Source organism: Bactrocera neohumeralis, unplaced genomic scaffold (assembly GCF_024586455.1).
Source record: "Bactrocera neohumeralis isolate Rockhampton unplaced genomic scaffold, APGP_CSIRO_Bneo_wtdbg2-racon-allhic-juicebox.fasta_v2 cluster11, whole genome shotgun sequence".
Classification (NCBI taxonomy): domain Eukaryota; kingdom Metazoa; phylum Arthropoda; class Insecta; order Diptera; family Tephritidae; genus Bactrocera; species Bactrocera neohumeralis.
In genome coordinates, this window is record NW_026089624.1 from 20,941,110 (window position 1) to 20,966,253 (window position 25,144).

Here is a 25,144-nt window from a genome sequence, read left to right on the forward strand (position 1 = left end):
TTACGTGAAGTTGCACCACTACCGTCTTCTGTTGGTAATTCTTCCACATATTCCACCTCTGAATTGGCAACTGAAGTTGGCTCTGGTAACCATAAATTGACCGTATCTGCCTTTGCATCTGTAGCTGGAGGATATTGATTAATTTGATTTTCAATAAAAACTACATCACAGCTAACAATAATATTTTTCGCTATAGGATCATACAACCTGTATGCCTTTGATTCTGTACTGTAGCCTACGAGAATACATTCTCGAGATTTAGGTTTTAACTTACTGCGTTTTACTTTGGCTACGTGAACCATTGCCTTACAACCAAAGACTTTCAGGTGTTTCAAGTTTGGTCTTTTTCCTGACCACAACTCTTCCGGACTCAGATTGTTACCTCTGCATGGTGTACGATTCAGTAGATATGCCGCAGTTACAGCAGCCTCAGCCCAGAATCTGTCCTCCAAGTTTGCGTCTAGCAGCATGCATCTGATTTTTTCCGTTATTGTCCGATTTAGCCTCTCTGCAACGCCATTCTGTTCGGGGGTGTAGGGAGTCGTTTTCTGATGGATAATGCCATATTTCGAAAGATATTTATTGAACGCTTCATTTATGTATTCACGACCATTGTCCGTTCGGAGAACTTTTATATATTTCGAACATTGATTCTCCACCATTGCTTTGAATTTTACAAATTCACCGAAGACAGCTGCTTTTGACTTAATTGGGATAACAAAAACTTTTCTGGAATAGTCATCCACAAACGTTAACAAATAGCGCGCACCAGAAAAGGAATTTACATTTAATGGACCCATTACATCACTATGTATTATTTCTAAAGGTTGTTCAGCACGCTGCCCTTTTTCACTGTGTGACGCTCTGGTCTGCTTGCCTTTTATGCAAACCACACATTTGTCGTTACCACTGGTTGTAATTTTAACACCTTCCGAAGCATTTTGGATGGCTGTGACACTTTCGCGACAGACATGACCTAAGCGCCTATGCCATAAGTTATAGCTTGCGACGCCCATCGCTGCATTATCTCGTTGTACACAGTTCAGACGATAAAGACCATTTATTTTGTTCGCAGTTCCAATTAGTTGTTTGTCCTCGTTTAATATTTTGCACCAATTGTCTTTAAAATGGAGTTCTTTCCCATTGTCTGTCATTTGACTCACCGACAGTAAATTCGCACATAAACTAGGAACGTACTCAGCATTTTTGATAGTCGCGTTAACATTCTTATGTTTAACAGCTAGAGAGAGTTGCACATCGCCAGTGCATTCAACATCAATTTTGTTATTGTCAGCGACAATTACTCTCTTGTTTATCGCGCGTTTTCTATTTGTCATGCATTCGTTGCTTTTTACCATATGTTGAGAACAGCCGGAATCGACATACCAGTCTTCGTTGTTGTGCATATTAGCATAAAGCGATGATGCAAAAAGAACCTGACTTTTTTGTTTTTGCTTGTCGTCTTTCACTATTTTCTTACGACAGTTTTTGCTTATGTGCCCTAGTTGCTTGCACGAATGACAGCGAACTTTTGAAAATGTTTTTTCTTTTGTATAAAGAGCATTTTCGGCACCTTGCTTTGCATCAAATTTCGCATCTTGTAAAAGTAGATTTTTCACAGCGTCTACCGTGAGCGTTTTCTTGGAGTTTTCGACCGCGAGCACCAGCGCTTGAAACTCCATGGGCAACCCAGCTAACATGAGTGATGCGGTTAGTTCATCATCAATTTTTAGACCTGCGTTTCTCACTTTAAATGCAGTCATTATCATTGAGTTTACATACTCTTGCATAGTCTCGCAGTCTGACAGCTTGAGTTGTACCAATTGCTTCAACAGTTCCACCTTGCGCGTCAAACCTTTATCTTCATAGGCTTCCATGAGTGCTTCCCACGCGTCTTTAGCTGATGTTTTATCTGCAAAGTGACCGAAATTATTTGGCTCCACCAACATCGTGATTTCAGCTAGTGCTTTTTCATTAGCATCACGATCAGCCTCAGTTGCAGTGACAGGCAAACCATTCTAGATCATTTTCCAGTGGCCCTTTATGAACAAATATGATTTTGCCTGGCATTTCCAGACATCAAAATTTTCACGACCGCGAAGTCGTTCGACGGGTACCGAAAAAACGTTCGACATTATTTAAATTGTAAAATATATTCCAAATCAAAAGTCAATATATTTACTTAACACACAGAACCTTTTTTTACCCGCATTTATTTATTGATGGGTTAAATTAACTTTGTGTGGCAAAGGCCCATAACCTGTTAGGAGAGTAAAACGCGTGTTGACTTGGCGACAGTAGAAAACAGAAGAAGGAAGTTTATTAAATAATGAACTTAGCTTCTATTCATAATGACATCTGTAAGTCTAATAATATACAGAGTGTTTCGTAAGTCCATTAAGGATTAATTCTCACAATAATCGTTTTAAAATGAACTATAAAGATGTAAAAATTTTGGCAGCAGTTTTTACTAACTTATTTTTGTTATGTTTTTGTCATGTTCCGTAGTATAAAAATGTTTCTCTTAAATAAATAAATTAAGAGATACCAAGTATCCATTAAGGATTAATTCTCACAATAATCGTTTTAAAATGAACTATAAAGATGTAAAAATTAGCAGTTTTACTTTTTCTGTCATGTTCCGTAGAAGTTTCTCTTATTAAAATACAAATATAGTCCCCACTACTTGGCTTTTAAAAGCGCTTCTGAAAGCTTTTGAAAAAAATCTTCAATTCTATGAAAGATGACTATGTGGCCCTCTTCAAATTATCGTCACTGCAAAGTTTAGAAATAAGGATTACGATTCTAGGGCATGCACATGAAATGTCCGGTCCCTTAATTGGGAAAATAAAGGCTGACATCACCGCCAAGAGATGTGGTGGATGCGACAAGAGCTGAGGCGACTAGGTCCTTGTAGTATTTACTACAGAGATTCCGTCGCCGAGTACTATCCTTCCTTCCGATAGATGACCGTCTAGCCAGAATTCGCATCAAAACGAGATTCTTCAACATACCGCTGATTTGCGCCCACGCCCCGACGGAAGAGATGGACGATGTGATCAAAGATGAGAACTGCCCCGGCCACGATGTCAAAATCTTTGGCGCAACAGTCGGTAAATTAAACCTCCACGAGGAAACCTCAACAAATGGGTTAAGGCTGATCGACTTCGCCGGGGCCCAAAATATGGTTATCTGTAGTACTAGATTCCAGCATAAGAAAATACATCAAGCTGCGTGGCTGTCTCCGGATCGAAAAGCCACCAACCAGATCGATAATGTTGTGATAGCCGGAAGACACGTCTCCAGTGATCTAGACGTGCGTACGCTCCGAGGTCCTAGCATCGACTTGGACCACTATCTTGTTGCAGCCAAGATTCGCACCCGCCTCTGTGCAGCAAAAAACGTACGTCAACAAACACAAGGAAAGTTCGACGTCGAGCAGCTGCAATCACAACAGATTGCCGAACTATTTTCTATTCGACATGCACTCCTGCTCTCTGAGAGCACTCGTCAACAACTCGGTATAAGAGAACTGTGGGACGACATTTCAAAGTCCTTACGTCCAGTTGAAACCGAAACCATTGGTTTTCGGAAAATACAAAAGAACAACTGGTACGACGAGAGAGAAAACAGGCTGCCTACCTCGCAACGTTACGATCCACCACAACACGTGCGGAATGGGATAGATAGCGAGAGTTGAAGAGGGAAGCGAGACGCATTTGCAGACAGATAAAGAAGAGGCCGAAATGCGTGAGTATGAAGAGCTTGATAAGCTGGGCGACAGGGGTAATGCTCGAAGTTCTACGAAAAGATGCAGCAAACAGAAGGTTTCAAGACCGGAGCATACTCTTGTGATCTAGTAACTGATGCCCAGAGCATACTTAAATTATGGAGGGAACACTTCTCCAGCCTGGCAGTGAACGTACAATGTCAGGAGAAGGCGAGCCCGATTCCCCAATCGATGACGATGGTGCAGACGTTCCATTGCTTGACCATGAAGAATTTCGAATAGCAATTACCCGTCTGAAGAACAACAAAGCAGCGGTGGCCGATGGATTACTGGCCAAGCTATTCAAACACGGCGGCGAAGAACTGATAAAGAGCATGCATCAGCTTCTTTGCAAAATATGGTCGGACGAAAGCATGCCCAACGATTGGAATTTAAATGTGGTCTGGCCAATCCACAAAAAGGGAGACCCCACAATCTGCGCCAACTACCGTGGGAAAAGCCTCCTTAACATCGCGTATAAGGTTCTATGGAACGTATTGTGTGAAAGATAAAAGCCAACGGTCAACAAACTGATTGGACCCTATCAGTGTGGCTTTAGACCAGGAAAATCAACAACTGACCAGATATTCACCATGCGCCAAGTTTTGGAAAAGATCCGTGAAAGGAGAATCGACACACACCACCTTTTCGTCGATTTCAAAGCTGCTTTCGACAGCACGAAAAGGAGTTGACTCTATGCCGCGATGTCTGAATTTGGTATCAATACCGCAAAACTAATACGGCTGTGTAAACTGGCGTTGAGCAGCACCAAACGCTCCGTCAGAATCGGGAAGGACCTCTCCGAGCCGTTGGATACCAAACGAGGTTTCAGACAAGGCGACTCCCTATCGTGCGAGTTCTTCAACCTGCTGATGGAGAAAATAGTTCGAGCTGCAGAACTAAATAGAGAAGGTGCAATTTTTTATACGAGTGTACAGCTACTGGCGTATGCCTCAACACCCGCGCCGTTAGTTCTGCTTTCTCCAGACTGGACGAGGAAGCAAAGCAAATAGGTCTGGCAGTGAACGAGGGTAAGACGAAATATCTCCTGCCATCAAACAAAGAGTCGTCGCACTCGAGAGTTTGCACTCACGTTACTGTTGACAGTCATAACTTTGAAGTTGTAGATAGTTTCGTATATTTGGGAACCAGTGTAAACATCACCAACAATGTCAGCCTGGGAATCCAACGCAAGATAACTCTTGCCTACAGATGCTACTTCGGACTGAGTATGCAATTGGGAAGTAAAGTCCTCTCTCGACGAACTAAAACCAAACTCTATAAGTCACTTATAATTCCCGTTCTGCTATACGGTGCAGGGACTTGGACGATGACAACAACTGATGTGAAACGTTCAGCGAAAGATTTACGGTCCCTTGCGCGTTGGCCACGGCGAATATCGTATTCGATGGAACGATGAGTTGGATGAGATATATGATAACATTGACATAGTTCAGCGAATTAAAAGATAGGCTACGCTGGCTAGGTCATGTTGCCCGAATGGACAAAAACACTCCAGCCCTGAAAGTATTTGACGCCGTACCAGCCGTGGGAAGCAGAGGAGGAGTATGACTTTCAACGACTGGCGCGCTGTTGTTAACTCGGCTATAATCGCGTAAGCGGTGTCTACGCCAATTAAGAAGCAGAAGTTGAGCTTCCATACATCTCTGGACTGGTTGCCAGAGGTCGGACCCCATGCACACACCACTCATACAAAATCTAACCCTAACTCCCAGCTAAAGGCAGTCGCCGCTTAAACAACTCATAAGCAAACGACCCTAACTATTTGGTATTCCGACTAGTGGAGATCGCATCACTAGCATCTAATCGTCATCCTATCTAGCTAATCCTTCGGGCATTCTGCTAATATAGGCACAATATCCTCTATTCATAATGCATTCAGAGGCCCGTGCCCGTTGAGCAGAAAACCCTGACTAAGACAAAATCTGAAGTTTGGATTATCCTCAACAAACCCAACGTTCCGATTGTACTCGTAGGTCAGCCGTTAGGACTATTGTCCAAACGTTCTTGCCACCTACTCCTGACCCTATCATCTAGAAGCCTCCTGCTCCCTAGATGCCCCTCCCTCTCCACATCAGCGTCGGAAATCCAATCATTCCGCAGCAATGACACCCTCAAGCTCCTTTTTAACCTGAATGTAACAGCACGCTGTAAGACAATCAGGTCAAAAGGGGGTGCACTTAACAAAACCTGCATAGCATCCGTTGATACGGTGCGACGTACAGGCGAGCATCATACAACGTTACACCGAGAGGAGTTTCGGTGACCCGAGACCGCCACAACTGTCTCCCACCACGTAGCAGCTCAATACAACAAGCTACAAACAAGCCACGATGTATCACAATCTATTATGCGAACAGCACGACGCCCGAGAACTCAATGCAAGTCCTCCTTCATTCTCACCAAGGGTGGAATAAAAAACATCATTTCATCCACGTTCAGCACCAGAAATTTGACTAACGTCACATATATGATGCTGACCCCATTCACACGGACAATCTGTAGACGAACCAGTGTTAAACTGCCCTTAAGCAGCGCTGCCACCGTTTTCTCCCGCGATATGTATGTGGGTGTGGGTACACCCAAAGTATTTACAATTTCTAAAAATTGTCCTCTCCTCGTTCTAACTCAGATCGCGAATGACCTTCAATCATAAGAAGAAGATCATCCGAATACGCACACCTCCTACAAAGCGTTTCGAGTTGCCCAAGCACAGAGTCCATCAAGAGATTCCCTGCAGGTAGTCACGAATCACTCCGTTCTCCACTCTTTCATGCATGCCGGCAAGAGAGGCTTTTCTGTCCAAAAAGTAGCTCCACCAAAGAACGATTTCCAAACGCCCTCTTGAAATCAACAAATATGCCAATGATATATTATTTGACATTCATACTAACAGTATCCTGAACGAAAAACCTTCCCTAAACCCATACTGCCTATCCGACCACATAACTCTTTTCAGCACTTTTCCAAGTACTGGAAGGAGACTGTTGCTACGATAAGAACAAAGATCGCTCCTGATCTTATCAGGGGACTTCAGTAGAGGAACAACCCTAGCTTTTTTCTACTCACATGGAAAATATCCCTCCCAAAAGCACTTATTACTATAAGTAGTCTTCAGGTATTCCGGAACGAACTTCCTCAAGCTTTTGCACAACTCATCGTTCCAACCATCAAAACATGGGGACCGTTTAGACCAAACCAGGCCAAAGGCGTACCCCAACTCCACATCATCTAACGGAGGGACAGGGAAAGAAGGCACCTTACAGAACCCCCGCACACTCTCTCCACTAACTCGTACGACCTCGAAAAAATAGGGTCTATAGACCTGGCCCCAGGGATCGTTCCTTTTCACAGCAACAAAACTCCTCCAATCCTCTTCCTTAACTTTAAGTACCATATCTTTGTATTCCATCATCACACAACCAAATTTTTACCTAAGCTGGGACAACTTATCGCCTGAAGTCCTCCTCTTCAAGGTTAACTCACGCGTCCAACATTTAATCTTTCTGTTCATATAACTCTCACACCTTTTAAGTACCCTATCATTTATCCTCCAAACTACTACGTACAGACGAGTAATTTGCTCGTCCACCCCCAACTCTTCCAACTGTCTAAGCAGTATACTAAATACCGCTTCCCTAACTGAGAGTCCATATTGGCTTCAGTCAATAGCAATGGTACACCGTCGCCGCAATGGACTCTCATAATGCGAGGGACGGGATCGAGGGGTACCCATAATTTGAATCAAATTACGATCACTCAATCCTCATCCTCTCTCAACTTCCCACCTATCGCTGACAGCCCTATTTGCTGCCTGATTTATAAGCGTCACGTCAAGGTCGCTCACGTCCCCAGGCCCATCGAACGTATACCATTCGCTCGGCTCATTCACAATGTGGAGGCTATTAGCTACTACCCATTCGCTTAATGCGTCGCTCCAACTGTGGCTTTGGTATCCAGACGTATGCCGGGATACCTTACTAAACCACATCGAGGACGAGGTATTCGCATACAGCCCTAGGATATTCGCAAGTAGTAGTAACTTATCCATTTAGCCCAGGTAGGACTCTAGGGGTTCTGTACACTTGCAGTACAAACTAGCGACAATCATACCACCGAACTCCCCTTCTACACCAATTTGTAAAAAATTCTCAATCACGCAATCGTAGTTAGGTTCATTCTCACATTACGGCATAAGAGCCCTGGCAATTTAACTGGAAGATCCCTCGCTCAGCAATGCCACAGTAAATCAGCAGCATCTGACATCATTAGATGCCCTGCTGGCCTACCCTTAAATGCACAGTTGCGGCAATGGGGTGCATTGACACAATCGGCAGCTCCGTGGCTTTTTTGACCGCATCTCCAGCAGAGATCGGACTAAGCCCTACAATCAGCCACCCTATGGTCGAAACCAATACACCGGAAGCAGCCCGCGACAGGGCTATCCTGCCGCACCCGGAAGGAGAACCACTTAATACAGTACCTACCTGGATAACATTGGTGCTACATTCAGGGACCACCTTCCAGGGACGACTGACCATTCTTACGTCAGACTTCTGGGACGCCGGGCTGAAATCCTAAAGGTCCCGCCGGAGTAGCTCTTCCTTGAATTCTTCATGAGGGTTCTTCGTATGAACCCCCCGAACTACAACCCGAGGACCCAACTCCGGGTTGACGGTCACGTCCAACCCCACCTTCCCGAACTTTGCGTTGGTCGCCATCTTTTCCCTCTCTAAACCAGAAGGAGTGCGGATAACCGCCCCACCCCCTCCAATCGGTCGGACTTCGTGGATCCTCACTCCGACTGAAGGACCCACCTCCTTAACAACCTGCCTGATTACTTCCTTAGTGGAAGTTGCAGGGCCCTTACTCCTGACCACAACCGACCAGGTCTCCACAGGCTTCGGCTACACTGGTGTAATTGCTTTCAGCATAGGTGCTGGAGGTACAGGCATTTACCTGTTCGGCGGCGAGGAGTGTCTTCCACGACTTTCTCTAAGGGCGTCGATCTGCCCGCGAAGATGGGCGTTCTCGGTAATCACCGTCATCAGCAGCGTAGCCCCTTCGCGTTCTCTGCATAAAATTTTTTGGCATCAAAAACCAAGTCACTTAATTCTCCCGTTATTCTTTTGGCACCCGCGACATGGCTCACTGCTCCACCCCCAACAACAGGTAATCCCCATGAAATTCTCACGCCCTCCTCATTGGCACCCGCTTTTCTAACGCCCTCATTATCATGCCCGACACCGAATCTTTGCTCACTGTACTTCCCGGATAAGCAACCGCTTTTTCAGTGGTGGCCACATTAACGCTTCCATTACAACTACTGCTCCTCTTATGCCGCGGTAGAGACCTTAATGAAGGTCCCGTCACTTCCACTTCGCCATCCGACGTTTGATCATCCACTATCTTGGAAGCAACGGATTCTCCGCTTCCAGCGAGGGTCTTAGCCCTCCTTCTCCGTCTAGAAGGCATTTCGCTCATAGACTCCATATCAGTCAGACTGATACGCCGGCGTACCACTGACGCAGAAAGCTCACGGACACAGATTCCGGAACAGCTGCTATCCAGGTGTTGCGTCTGAACACCCAGAAAAATGTGCGCAGGGCTGCTCTGTAACAGCGACCAACAAAATTGTTGATTATTGAGTGATCGCGGGGGCACAGCCCACAACTCCAACCAGGAGCCGGACTAAGGCCACTCTATTGGCCGCCGGACGGACAATGTGCCTTTAATCGCACCGTGGACTAACGGTTCGCTGTTACGACCGTTAGTCCGCACAGGAGTCGCAATCTCCAACACTGGACATATACCGGCACCTTTTGGGCAATCCTGTCCATATCCTCCTGACACTGAGTGAACTGAACGCCAGATGCTCAGCACAGTACTACTGTCAGGCAGTCCAGTCAGCGAGAATGCCAACAACACGTTACTGCTCTGGAACCGCGCGAAGCTTCCGCCAACAACAACAACGTAGATGACCACGTTGCCCGTATATAAGTTAACATAAGCTGCCCTTCATCAACAATAAAGTCCGCGCGTGGCCTGAGTCAGCGAATCCACATTCTCACGCTGGCAGCTAGCAGTCAACATAAGCAGCACTTTGTCAACAACAAAGTCCGCGCGTGGCCTGAGTCAGCGTATTCCCACGCTGACAGGTAAGGCACAGCGGTAGCGGCAAACTGCCAACGCAAGCGTCGGCGTCGTATCCGCTGCAATAACTCCACAACAACTGAGACAAGGTGCAGGTTTAAGACATTTAGAATGTAAGTTTAGTTTTAAACAGAGAACTCATCAGACAGGATGGTCTGATCAATAAAGGAATAATAATTTGTATTTGGTTATTTGTAATTGGCGCCCAACTATATGGGAATAAAAGAAATTAAAGTTCGTTAAAAAATAGTAAAAACTATTGGGGAACAAAAATTAAAGTTCAATAAAAAATAGTAAAAAAACTATTCGGGAATAATTGTACGGACCATCAAGGAGGAGACGTCACAAAAAAAGGAATCACGGACCAAAGGGGATCGAAAATTTCTACAAAAATTAAACAATAGAATTAAGATTCAAAAATATGTAAGTAGAGTGCAAAAAATATAGTATGTTGAATTGCTCTAATAAAAAAGAAAACTTGTGTCAAATATATGTAACTGTAAATCTTTGCACAAGTTTTTGAGAAATAAATTTTGCGCAGGCCAGCTTATTGGTATCGGTTTTACTTCAAGCTCATGAGTGATCAGGACCTGGACAAAATATTTGAGAGACTTAACGGAATAGAAGTTAGTAGAAAACAGTGCAACAATAGGGATAATACTGAAAATTGGTGGACAGAATATAGAGTGGCAGACAAAAGACAAGAAATGGCGCTGGAACCAGACCAATTAAGGGCATTAGTGGAAAGTGCAGTTTGTAGTGCACTTACCACTCAAAGAGAAAATTTCGAACAAAAGCTTGCAATTATTAATCAACGACTAAATGACGTTAAAATCGACACACCGAACATAGAAACATATAGGAAAACAGAAATTGTACCCGGGATTAGATGTGAGGAGCCACTCGATATTGTAAAGTCCTTACCGGACTTCGACGGTAAGCAGGAGAATTATGTATCGTGGCGGCAGGCGGCACACACCGCCTACAAAGTTTTTGAGGGCTATGAGGGTAGCAGCAAACATTATCAAGCTGTTGCCATCATTAGGAATAAAGTTAAAGGCCCGGCCGACATGGTTCTGGCCTCATTTAATACCGTTCTAAATTTTAAGGCCATAATTAATCGACTCGATTTTAGTTATTCCGACAAACGACCAATTTACCTGATCGAACAGGAGATGTCAACTCTCCGTCAAGGAAGTTTGTCACTACTACAATATTACGACGAGGTAGAGAAAAAGTTAACCCTTTTAACTAACAAAACGATAATGACTTACGAAAAATCAATTGCTGCATCACTGAACGAAAAATACAGAATGGATGCATTACGCGTATTTATTTCAGGGACTAAGAAACCCCTTAGTGATGTGCTATTCTCAGCCCGGCCCAAAGATCTACCTTCGGCTCTAGCGTTAGCACAGGAGGTGGAATCTAACCATGAGCGATACCAGTTCGCAAGCACATATGCCAGGAGCCTGGAAGACAAATCCCAAAGGCTAAATATAGAGCAATCTAGGCAAAAAGGTACAAGTAGTAGATATCAGACGAATGACACGTATCTTGCGAAAAATCCCCATTTTAACAGAACGCGGGACTTCAACAGCAGGACTCCGCCGAAACTAGAGCCAGTACAGCCAATGGACGTTGATACCTCGCAACGCTTCAGAGAACCTTCAGCACAACAGAAAAATAGTGGATACTCATCTCGATATTTTAATAATCAAAATCAAAGATACGGACAGACAGTGAAGAGACCAAGTAATGATTCTGCAAAATTCACAGGACCAAAACAACAACGGGTTAACTACCTGCCAAACGTAAATTCTACTTCTAATCAAGAAGATACGACGTATCATGAGGTAGCAAACTCAGAGGCCTCATCAATCGAAGACGACCTTACTGAACCTAACCAGTTAAATTTTTTAGACAGGACTCCTTGCTACCGTTCATTGAAAGAACAGTTGCAGGGAGAAAACTAAAATTATTGATTGATACGGGGGCATCAAAGAACTATATAAAGCCTCTAAAAGTGCTTAAGCACATAGTACCTGTCGAAAATTCTTTCTTGGTAAAGTCAATCCATGGCTTTACTCACATTAAAGAAAAATGCACGGTAAACCTTTTCGACACAAACAGTACCTTTTTTATTCTCCCCGTCTCTTTCAACGTTCGACGGAATAGTAGGTCTGGATTTGCTAACGCAAACAAACGCAACAATAGATCTAAAATCAAAAAAAATTATAACTAATAATGGCTCAGAAGAAATAAAGTTTTTAAAGTGTACAAATGTGAATTTCACACGAGTAGAGGACATAGAAGTCCCCGAGGTTGTAAGGGGCAAATTTCAGAAAATGGTGAAAAATTTATTACGCGTTTTTTTTGATCCTAATGAGGCCCTACCATTTAACACAAATATTGTCGCCACTATTCGCACCGAAAGTGACGACCCGGTGTATTCTAAGCTATACCCTTATCCAATGGGTGTAGCGGAATTCGTGAATACTGAAATTCGCGATTTACTAAAAAATGGTATTATTCGACCGTCTAGGTCACCATACAACAACCCAATATGGGTTGTAGATAAAAAAGGAATGGACGAACAAGGCAATATGAAGAAACGTCTTGTAATAGACTTCAGAAAATTAAACGAAAAAACCATCGATGACAAATATCCCATCCCCAATGTAACTGTAATACTATCAAATCTAGGAAAGGCCAAGTATTTCACAACACTCGACCTGAAATCGGGCTTCCACCAAATAACTCTCGCAGAATCCGATAGGGAAAAGACCGCTTTCTCGGTAGGCAACGGAAAATACGAATTCTGCAGGCTTCCTTTTGGATTGAAGAATGCGCCCAGCATTTTTCAAAGAGCTATCGACGACGTACTGAGAGAACAAATAGGAAAGTCCTGTTACGTTTACGTCGATGACGTTATTATCTTTTCAGAAACCGAAGAAAAACATGTCGAGCATATCGAGTGGGTGTTAAAGAGGTTACATGAAGCTAATATGAGAATTTCGCGCGAGAAATCACAATTTTTAAGGAAAGCGTTGAATACTTAGGCTTTGTTGTGTCTAGGGGAGGCATTAAAACGAGCCGCAGCAAAGTAGATGCTATACATAACTACGAGAAGCCCGCCACTCTCTTCAATGTCAGATCCTTTCTAGGTTTAGCAAGCTACTATCGTTGCTTTATTAAGGACTTTGCGGCAATAGCAAAGCCTTTAACAGATATTTTGAAAGGGGAAAACGGCAAGGTTAGCGCAACACAATCGAAAAAGATTAAAGTGGAATTAGACGAAAAACAATCACTTGCTTTTAACAAATTGAAGGAAGTCCTTACATCGGAGGATGTTATGTTACTCTACCCAGACTTCAGGAAGCTATTTGATCTAACGACAGACGCTTCATCTTTGGGTATAGGGGCAGTACTGTCACAAGACAATAGGCCAATCACCTTTATTTCAAGGACTTTGAAAGATCGTGAGCAAAACTTCGCAACTAACGAACGCGAGTTACTTGCCATAGTCTGGGCCCTAAAAACCCTTAGAATCTATCTCTATGGCGTTAAAAATTTAAACATTTTTACAGACCATCAGCCACTTACGTTTGCGGTTTCAGACCGAAACCCAAATGCCAAAATTAAACGCTGGAAAGCGTTTATCGACGAGCACAACGCTAAAATTTTTTACAAACCGGGCAAGGAAAATCATGTTGCTGACGCGCTATCACGACAAAACATCCACGCTCTAGAGGAGGATGCCCAATCAGATTTAGCTACAGTCCACAGCAAAATGTCACTATCCTATACGATAGAAGGAACTGAGAAACCATTAAATTGCTTCCGAAACCAAATCGTTTTAGAAGAAGCAGACATGACTTTAAGACGGAATTTCATATACTTTGGCAATAAAACTCGTCATATAATTCAATTTACAAATAGGAAGCACCTTATTGAGGAGATAAAAATAGCTGTAAACCCAAATGTGGTAAATGCCATACATTGCGATCTACCAACATTGGCCAGCATACAACATGAATTGGTAAGGAGTTTTCCGTCAACAAAGTTTTGGCACTGCAAAAACATGGTGTCTGATATTGTCAACAAAAACGAGCAGAGGGAGATTGTTGTTGCTGAGCACAATCGAGCTCACAGAGCAGCCCAGGAGAATATTAAACAAATCCTCTGCGATTACTATTTCCCAAAGATGACAAATTTGGCGAATGAAGTTGTTGCTAGGATCTGTGGTAAGGCCAAATACGACAGACACCCACGTAAGCAGGAACATGGTGAAACTCCAATCCCTCCTATACCGGGGAAATGTTGCACATTGATATCTTTTTCGACAGATAAAAAGTACTTTCTTACCTGTCTGGACAAATTCTCAAAATTTGCGGTGGTGCAGCCTATACCTTCTCGAACAATTGTGGATGTAAAGGTCCCAATCATTCAGTTAATGAATATATTTCCAAACACAAAAACAATTTATTGTGATAATGAAGCTTCTCTAAATTCTGAAACGATAACCACATTGTTGAGGAATAGTTTTGGTGTGGACATCGTAAACGCACCACCCCTTCATAGCACCTCGAACGGGCAGGTTGAACGCCTCCATAGTACACTTTTTTGGAGATAGCCAGATGTTTGAAACTGGACAGAAAAATTAACGAGACGACAGACCTCATATTAATGGCAACAACTAAATACAATCGAACGATTCACTCGGTGACCAATATGAAACCAATCGAAATACTTCACGCCAACCCACCCGAACTGAGGAATGAGATAACCATGAAAATAATGAAGGCTCAACAAGTACAAATGGATAGAATAACCCCTCCAGACGGAATAGAGTATTCGACGTGGGGAAAGAGTATTGGTAAAGACTAACAGACGACTCAGGAAATAAATTAACCCCTTTATATGTTGAGGAGGAAGTTGAAGCAGACTTGGATCCACGGTTCTCATAAAAGGAGGGTGGTCCCACAAGGACAACAAAAGTAAGGAAAAATTCTTGGCATATTTTGAAATTCTTTAAATAGCATAGGGTAAATTATTTAAGTTTCTTTCACACTATCTTTCAGGATACTGATTGCGATACTTCTTATTCAAACGACGACAGCAAAATTGACCGAATATTCGACTTCCGACTACATTCAGGATGGTGAGCGACATTTGGGAGAATTTGGATACAACTAATCTAAAGTATACGGAAACGGGAATCATTGAAAACCAAAAAGCTGGACAACGCAATTCCCTCACTCCCATATGAAATGTTACTCGACGCAGACATTGCACATATAAAGGTGCTTCAACTACTACCCTTGCAAAGATAGGGATAATAAATCCCATGTTGTTAAACTCAAATGATATAAAAAACATTATTGAAATGCACTCTACAAACACAACTATCACTGATTTAATGGAGCTATCATATATTAAGGTTCTATTAGACGGTAATCTTCTACATTTTATTATCAAATATCCCAAGCCAGTACTAGTCTGTAAGAAAATTATTATTTTTCCTGTCCAACACAACATAACAATCCTGCACCTCGGGAATGACAACAATGTTGCCGATTGTCATAATCAAATTTTGGCGATTGGAAATTGCAGCGCAACGCTCACATCAACGTTTGCAAAAAATTACAACATCCAACGTGCGCGCAGCAGCTTCATTCTGGTAATGTTGCCCACTGCAGCACTCGCCCTAGCCACCTTGAACCAATTATGGTGGTCGATGATGGCATAATCATCATTAACGATAATACCGCTTTAGTCAAGACTACCGCAGACACCGAGAAGACCATAAAGGGAACTTATTTACTTTCCTTCGAAAATGAGATTCAAATTAATGGATCCTACTTCAAAAACGTAAACGGCATGTTTAAAAAATTACCAGGATCAGCAACGACGGCGCTCCTCAATATCACCAGTCATCAAGAGATTTTGAGTCTTCCATACCTTCATAAGATAAGTATGGAAAACCTGCGTTTTATCGGGAAAATCGAAGGGAGGACTATGATGGGACCAACGATATCAGGTCTCGCTAGCATTGTCACACTAATTACCTGTTACGGTCTAATTAAACTATACCGAGAGCGAAAAAGAAGACTCAAATCCCAGAATCTTCAGAACGTCATAAACAATCTTAAGAAGTCCGTGGACGGCCTTCATTTAGAAGGGGAGGAGTTAACATAAGCAGCCCTTCATCAACAATAAAGTCCGCGCGTGGCCTGAGTCAGCGAATCCACATTCTCACGCTGGCAGCTAGCAGTCAACATAAGCAGCACTTTGTCAACAACAAAGTCCGCGCGTGGCCTGAGTCAGCGAATCCACATTCCCACGCTGACAGGTAAGGCACAGCGGTAGCGGCAAACTGCCAACGCAAGCGTCGACGTCGTATCCGCTGCAATAACTCCACAACAACTGAGACAAGGTGCAGGTTTAAGACATTTAGAATGTAAGTTTAGTTTTAAACAGAGAACTCATCAGACAGGATGGTCTGATCAATAAAGGAATAATAATTTGTATTTGGTTATTTGTAATTTATAACCTACTAATAAAATTTACTTACCGCCGAGTTTGTACACAAAAATGTGTACTCGCACAAAAAACACTAGCGGTCTCTAACCTTAGCACCCGCCGATCGCACAAACAAGTCAAAGACCGCTACGCACACGCGCCAGGCAATAACGGTACCAGCTAAATCACGTAAACAAATTACCGCACAAAAGAGAATACCGAAAAAACCGCAGAAAAACACTTGGAAAAAATCTCAACGATGCGCACGCTCGTCTATTGGCGTCGAGATTCTGTGAAAGATTTATGATCCTTTGCGCGTTCGTATTTGACGGAACGATGAGCCACAAGTATATCAAATATAGTTCAGCGAATTAAGAGACAGCGGCTGTGCTGGCTAGGTCATGTCGTACGTATGGATGAAAACACTCCAGCTCGGAAAGTATTCGACGCAATACCCACTGGGGGTAGAAGAGGAAGAGAAAAGGCCTCCACTCCGTTGGAAACACCAGGTGGAGGATTTCCAATCGACGCAACGTTGCGAAAAGATGAAACAACTGGCGCGCTGTTGTTAACTCGGCTACAATTCCGTAAGCGGTGTCTACTCCAGTAAAGGAGAAGAAGATATAGTAGTAGATTTCCAAACAGAAATCATTAATGAAACAATTCGGTGCAATGAAATGTTAGATATAGTTAAATCTATATCAGAATTTAATGGTAAACATTATGGAAGTTGGCGAGAAAGTGTAACATATTTTATGCAACTATGTACATATGTAGGTAGTAGATGATATTATTCTTCACTCACTATACTTAGGAACAAAATAACTAATGAAGCAGAAGATAGTTTAGCCAAACACGGTACAGTATTAAATTTAGACACAATATTATTTAGGTTAGACTTTGCTTACGGTGAAAAATGACCAGTACATGTTATAAAGCAAGAACTGTCTATACCCAGACGTTTTAACACCCCTATAAGATTCGTTTAATAGAGTAAATAAGAAATTCAATTTTTTAGTAAATAAAGTCATAATGGCTTACGGTGGTCAGCCCGGCATACATAGCTAAAAACTCAACAAAAGAAAAAAATGCTTATCAGTAAAATAAGAACTATGTATGTATGTATATATTAATAATTTATGCTTCAATAGAGTAAAAAAAATGGAAGAGTAGAAGAACGAAAGCATGCCCAACAATTGGAATTTAAGTGTGCTCTGCCCAATCCACAAAACGGGAAACCCAAAAATCTGCACCATCTACCGTGGGATAAGCCTCCTCAACATCGCATATAAGGGGGTCAAACCACGTCAAGTGGTCCATGAAAATTTCGAAAAATCTCCGATTTTGAAAATTAGCAGTTCATTAGGAAGGGGACCAGACGCATACCCCGTGATATAAATATTTCGCCAAAATTCTTTTTTGTTAAAGTTATTGAAGGTTGAAATTTACGGGGCATCTCGACAGGCAAAAATTTATGGCATACTAACTGTCAAATCTATTGCTATTGCCATTGCCAAATCTGTATGAGAGCGCTTCAAAATTAGCGTTTTTTATAACATTTTCCATGGCCAGATTGAACAAAATAATAATTTTTGGGCATTTACATTAAAACACCCAACATTTAGTACGAATAAAAATTACTATAAAGTGGTTATTTATTATATAGAGAAACTATTTAAATCTTTTTAGAGTATATTAGAACAACTGACTTTTGACCTTTCAATACCCAATAAAAGGACTTAAGCTTGTTAGCTCTCATTCATTAAATGTTTTTAATCATTTTCCATTGAAAATAATACTATGATGCTTCAAATTACAAAACGTTTCATCAAATATCTTTAGATTTCACAAATTTATTTAATTTTCATTGTTTTACATATTTTATAAGTGGTCTTGAACGATGAAACAAATCCCTCCGTTTATATATTTTTTTGGTAAGATTTCAATCTGGTCACCGCTCGTATATGTTGAGCTCTTGGAAGATTTATCTTATCATTTGCGAAATGGCGGCAGGTGCCAAACGTTTTAAGAGAGGAAGCGGGACAAAAAATTTAATATCTTTGAAATGGTATGAATGAACAAACATTTTTTTTGCAGATTATTAAAGGTGAATATTTTCCACGTTCTGTCATATACTTTTCACTATTAGAATGAAGTACACCTGAAAAATTATAATTGTTTAACCAAACATTTTGCAAAATATTATTATTTAAAAAAATACCATGAAAAATATATGTAATATAGCACGAAAATTTTTCGTTGACTTCACAAAATTTCATCAATTTATCTCTAGTAGTTTATGAGAAAATAATTTTACAATTTTATCACGCTCTAACCGGGCATCTCTACAGGATAAAATTTATGTTATATTTACTGTATTGCCGTGCCTATTGCCTATGGAGACTCCCCATTGCTTATGGAAACTAAGATATGGAATACTAATTAGTATGCCATATATTGAAAGCAATAAGCTGTCACTTCAGCACTTTGACAGCGCAGTTTTCATTTCTATCGGGTGATTTTTTAAGAGCTTGATAACTTTTTTGAAAAAAAAAACGCATAAAATTTGCAAAATCTCATCGGTTCTTTATTTGAAACGTTAGATTGGTTCATGACATTTACTTTTTGAAGATAATTTCATTTAAATGTTGACCGCGGCTGCGTCTTAGGTGGTCCATTCGGAAAGTCAATTTTGGGCAACTTTTTCGAGCATTTCGGCCGGAATAGCCCGAATTTCTTCGGAAATGTTGTCTTCCAAAGCTGGAATAGTTGCTGGCTTATTTCTGTAGACTTTAGACTTGACGTAGCCCCACAAAAATAGTCTAAAGGCGTTAAATCGCATGATCTTGGTGGCCAACTTACGGGTCCATTTCTTGAGATGAATTGTTCTCCGAAGTTTTCCTCAAAATGGCCATAGAATCGCGAGCTGTGTGGCATGTAGCGCCATCTTGTTGAAACCACATGTCAACCAAGTTCAGTTCTTCCATTTTTGGCAACAAAAAGTTTGTTAGCATCGAACGATAGCGATCGCCATTCACCGTAACGTTGCGTCCAACAGCATCTTTGAAAAAATACGGTCCAATGATTCCACCAGCGTACAAACCACACCAAACAGTGCATTTTTCGGGATGCATGGGCAGTTGGCCATTGAACGGCCAAGATCATGCGATTTAACGCCTTTAGACTATTTTTTGTGGGGCTACAAAAGTCTAAAGTCTACAGAAATAAAGCCAGCAACTATTCCAGCTTTGGAAGACAACATTTCCGAAGAAATTCGGGCTATTCCGGCCGAAATGCTCGAAAAAGTTGCCCAAAATTGGACTTTCCGAATGGAATGGAATGGCTCACGCAGCCGCGGTCAACATTTAAATGAAATTATCTTCAAAAAGTAAATGTCATGAACCAATCTAACGTTTCAAATAAAGAACCGATGAGATTTTGCAAATTTTATGCGTTTTTTTTTAAAAAAGTTATCAAGCTCTTAAAAAATCACCCGATATAAAAATTTCGAAGCAGAGATAAAGAGATGTTTAGCTCCTCTCTCACTGGAAGTGAGAGAACAATTGCTGAACGTCAAAACCACCTAAACTTTGACAGTTGATCGAGTTCAGGAGGTTTTGACGTTTAGCAATTGGAAACGAGCGATGGCCAGATTGAAATCTTACCAAAAAAATATGTAAACGGAGGGATTTGTTGCATCGTTCAAGACCACTTATAAAAAATGTGAAACAATGAAAATTAAATAAATTTGTGAAATTTAAAGGTATTTGATGCAACGTTTTGTAATTTGAAGCATCGTAGTTTTATTTTCAATGGAAAATGATTAAAAACATTTAATGATTGAGAGCTAACAATTTTAAATCCTATTATTGGGTATTGAAAGGACTAAAGTCAGTTGTTATAATATTCTTTAAAAAGATGTAAATAGTTTATCCATATAATAAATAACCACTATTTAGTCATTTTTATTCGTACTAAATGTTGGGTATTGGGTTGATAAATGCCCAAAAATTGTAATTTTGTTCAATCTGGCCATAATGGAAAATGTTATAAAAAACGCTAATTTTGAGGCGCTCTCACACTGGAATAAGTTTAACATCCCTTTATTCCTGTTTCGAAGACTCAACATGTCCCATTTAGACATATATCGACGGCATTTTCATTTCGGTAATATTAAAGAGCGAAAATAGAAGAGCGAGTATTAAAACGGTTGTGTTATATTATAAAAATAAAATACATTTTCAAAATAACATTTTTCCAAAAAATTAATATTTAGTTTAATATTGTTAATTTACAGAAAAATTATGCAAAATGATTTGGGAATGACCGAAATCTTAAATTTAATAAACTTATACAAGCAAAAATTAAAATATCATTGCTCATATCAAATTTATTATTTTAATTGGTATATAAAATGTATGCTATAATTATCATAGTCCGAAAATATAAAATCTTATTTTACAAGAAATACATTTGTAGAAAAAGTATATTTCTCCTTTTTTTATCTTCCATATAAACTATTTTGATCCACATAAAACTTTAAGCTCGATCCTACCTATCTGACGCCATTTCGCAAATGATAAGATAAATTTTCCAAAAGCTCAGCATATGCGCCACATCAGCTCGAACCTACCTACCTGACGCCTTTTCGCAAATGATTATGTTATATGATAACAAATGTCTACATACAGATTTGGCAATGGCAATAGCAATAGATTTGACAGTTAGTATGCCATAAATTTTTACCCGTCGAGATGACCCGTAAATTTCAACCTTCAATAACTTTAACAAAAAAGAATTTTGACGAAATATTTATATCACGGGGTATGCGTCTGGTCCCCTTCCTAATGAACTGCTAATTTTCAAAATCGGAGATTTTTCGAAATTTTCATGGACCACTTGACGTGGTTTGACTCAAGGTTCTATCGAGCGTATTCTGTGAAAGATTAAAACTCACCGTCAACGAACTGAATGGACCTTATCAGTGTGATTTAAGGTCTGGAAAATCAACAACTGACCAGATACTCACGCCAAATCTTGGAAAAGACCCGTGAAAAGAGAATCGACACACACCATCTCTTCGTCGGGGTTATCCTCTGATTTCATCCATTTTCACAATGTCGGTAGAAGTTCTTACAACATTCCTGTTAAGCGAATTTGGTTGTTGTAGCTTTGGTGGTTCAGGAGATATATACATTAAACTTATTAGAAGGTGGAACCACGCCCACTTAAAAAAAAATTTCGCTCAAGTGCCCCTTGCTAGAGCGATCCTCTGTACCAAATTAAAGCTTTATATCTTAACTTAGTGCTTAGTTATGGCACTTTATATGTTTTCGGTTAATGGCATATTGAGCGTGGCAGTGGTCCAAGTTTCGAGATATCTCAATTTTTACTTAAGTTGCAGCTTGCGCGGACGGACGGACAGACAGACATCAACCGGATTTCGACTTTTCTCATCACCATGATTTATATGTATATATGTACTAATAAGACAGCTTAATTCACCGCAGCTGATGACTCTATATCACACCACAATTGAGAACATCACCCAGCAAGCGGCCACCACACTAATAATACAATACCACTCATCACAACTCACCACACTTTTACATCAATCAACCCACTCAACAAAAAGGATGGGAAAAAGGATAGCGAACACAATTCGTCAGACACTCGTCGCATAACCACATACTTTTGCACGTCAACAATTCGACCCATACAATTCGATAATCCACTTTCGTCTACAACACTTTCGCTTGTACAATGCGCAGCATTAACACTCTACGATAATTTTACTTCGCTACATTGCAACAAATCGGTTCCTGCGCGCTTACTTCTTTCTCCAAATATTTAATATTTTCGCAACAACTCGGCCACGATCGGCAACAATTCGAACGCCAGCGACGACATTTTATTTTAATTAACTTCATTATCCTATCGTTGACTAATGAATTTCAAAACAAATAAACTTGATTTTTTATTTTATATTGGGCAGTGGCTGGAGCTCTATATAAATTGTGTACTATTTTAAACATATATAATATACTTGTATATATGTATAAAAGGAATTAATTTTAATGCAATACGTTTAATTTTCCATAAATTAAAACAGAAAAAATTTTATATTCAACAAAATTCAATTAGCATGGTTTTTTTATATATTAATACTGATTAACATTAATATTAAGAAATTAAGTGTTCAAATTAGAAAAAAAAATACTCTTTATTTCAAATTGCACATGTTCAGATCTAAAATGTAGTAAAAATTATTTGATTTTCAAAAATAAATAGCTTTTTCGCTCTTTAGATTGAAATTAATATTAATATAATTCAAAGATTAAGTTAAAGTAATTAAGTAAAAAGTTAGCTCTTGTTGAAAGCTTGATTTCGAATAGAATGAAGTGAACAAGTTCGAACGAAAAGCTGAAAAGTATTACCGACCTATTCATAACGTACTATTGTGTAATTTTACCACTGCATCCCGAATAGGGATATTCGTACATACAGTGTTGTATAATGCTAGTTTTGTATGAAAAAATAAGGATAATCCAACACGCCCCCTTCAAAATAATATTTATTATAAAAATATACCTTAAATTGTATTCATTAATTATTGTCTTTGACATATTCTTATGTGGTTGATGTGCATTCTGGGATGTATAATGATGAAATAAATGAAAATACAGAAAACCCCGATCAGATCACTTACAAATATCTTTACATTTCATTTAACAAAACAGTAACATAAGTACTTAAATAAGTATGGATCAATTCAATAAATTCATGAGGTAAATTTTGTCATTAAATAATAAAATAAACGCCAATATTCAGCATCGTAGATCATATATGTACATTAAGGTGTCCGTTATTTCCCAAATTTATTTTTGAGTCTGCAGCGCCCTCAAAATTTTTAGTAAATGCCCTAAAAAATTATGAAACCCATATGACCTCTTATTATTGATAATAACCCGTGCCGCAACGACGATTTATTTCCCATTTAAATAACATGGGGTTTTCGTACTTTTTGCAATTAACTTTTTCTTTGCGAAACCAATTGATACACTGCTGCGGCACCGAATTATTTTTGTAGGAAATTGAACGTTCTACAAAAAGTTTCACTGAAATTTTTCAAAAAAATCACTTCCGTCAAAGTTATTCAAGGTCAAAGTTGAAAGTTTTTGATGTGAAATTTGACACAGATATCACTGACTGACCAAAAAAAAAAAATATTTCGATTTTTGTTTTGAAAAATTTGAGAGAAACTTTGTAGAACGTTAAATTTCCTACAAAAATAATTCGGTGCCGCAGCAATGTATCAATTGGTTTCGCAAAGAAAAAAATTAATTGCAAAAAGTACGAAAACCCCATGTTATTTAAATAGGAAATAAATCGTCGTTGCTGCACGGGTTATTATCAATATTAAGAGCTCATATGGGTTTCATAATTTTTTTTAGGGCATTTACTAAAAATTTTGAGGGCGCTGCAGACTCAAAATAAATTTGGGAAATGACGGACACCCTAATGTACATATATTAGTCATCTTGGAGTAATCCCAACTTTTTCCGTAGTTCCACAAATCTTGCAGTAGGTAATGGTTTGGTAAAGAGGACCGAAAGTTGATTATCTGATTACCTTAATGTACTACTCAATACAAATCACATTATTTTCAACTTGCTCTCTAGCAAAATGATATTTAATATCAATATGTTTAGCTTGGGTTGTTCGCTATGCTGATGCAGCCTTGATTGTTTTCATAAATTTTAATGGGTCCTTTAAGAGATTTTAACCATTACGCTTCCCTAACAGCTTAAAATAGGGTCATATACATATACCAGAAATTGTTCTAACAAATTAAATTTGAACCGAACACTTTAAATAAATCGCCCGTTGTACTCTTCCTATCAATCTCGTTACCACCCCAGTCAGAATCTACATAACCACCTAATATAGGGGATGTTCGAGTCTCAATCACTGCGGCAATATTGCAAAGCATCACGTTCGATGCAAAAATGTGGCAACTTTTGCAAATGTCAAGCGTTCGAGCAACTCAAATTTTGACATTTCTTGCGCGCAAAAGTGACAAAATCGGCATCAGCGAAATTCATGATGAAAAATATGAGGTAAGCGAAATCGCTCTTTATTTTTGTTAATAATTAATTATTATTATTAATTATGTACACTAATGAATAATATTATTCTATTTTTTATTTTAAATATCAATTCCAGCCCGGAGCTAAGTCGCAATCTGCCACGCCCACAAAATGGCGGAAACCGAAAACCTATAAAGTGTCATAACTAAGCCATAAATAAAGATATTAAAGTGAAATTTGGCACAAAGGATCGCATTAGGGAGGGACATATTTGGAAGTAATTTTTTTTGAAAAGTGGGCGTGGCCCCGCCCCCTACTAAGTTTTTTGTACATATCTCGGAAACTATTATAGCTATGTCAACCAAACTCTACAGAGTCGTTTTCTTCAGGTATTTCCATATACAGTTCAAAAATGGAAGAAAGCGGATAATAACCACGCCCACCTCCCATACAAAGGTTATGTTCAAAATCACTAAAAGTGCGTTAACCGACTAACAAAAAACGTCAGAAACACTAAATTTTACGGAAGAAGTGGCAGAAAGAAGCTGCCCCCAGGCTTTTTTTAAAAATTGAAAATGGGCGTGGC

General features: G+C 40.0%; 1 protein-coding gene across 1 annotated transcript in view; it reads right to left on the reverse strand.

The window, feature by feature from the left end:
- LOC126766153 (craniofacial development protein 2-like) overlaps window positions 1-25,144 on the reverse strand; it is a 438,928-nt gene that overhangs the window by 339,674 nt on the left and 74,110 nt on the right. The gene's annotated exons all lie outside the window — the stretch shown is intronic.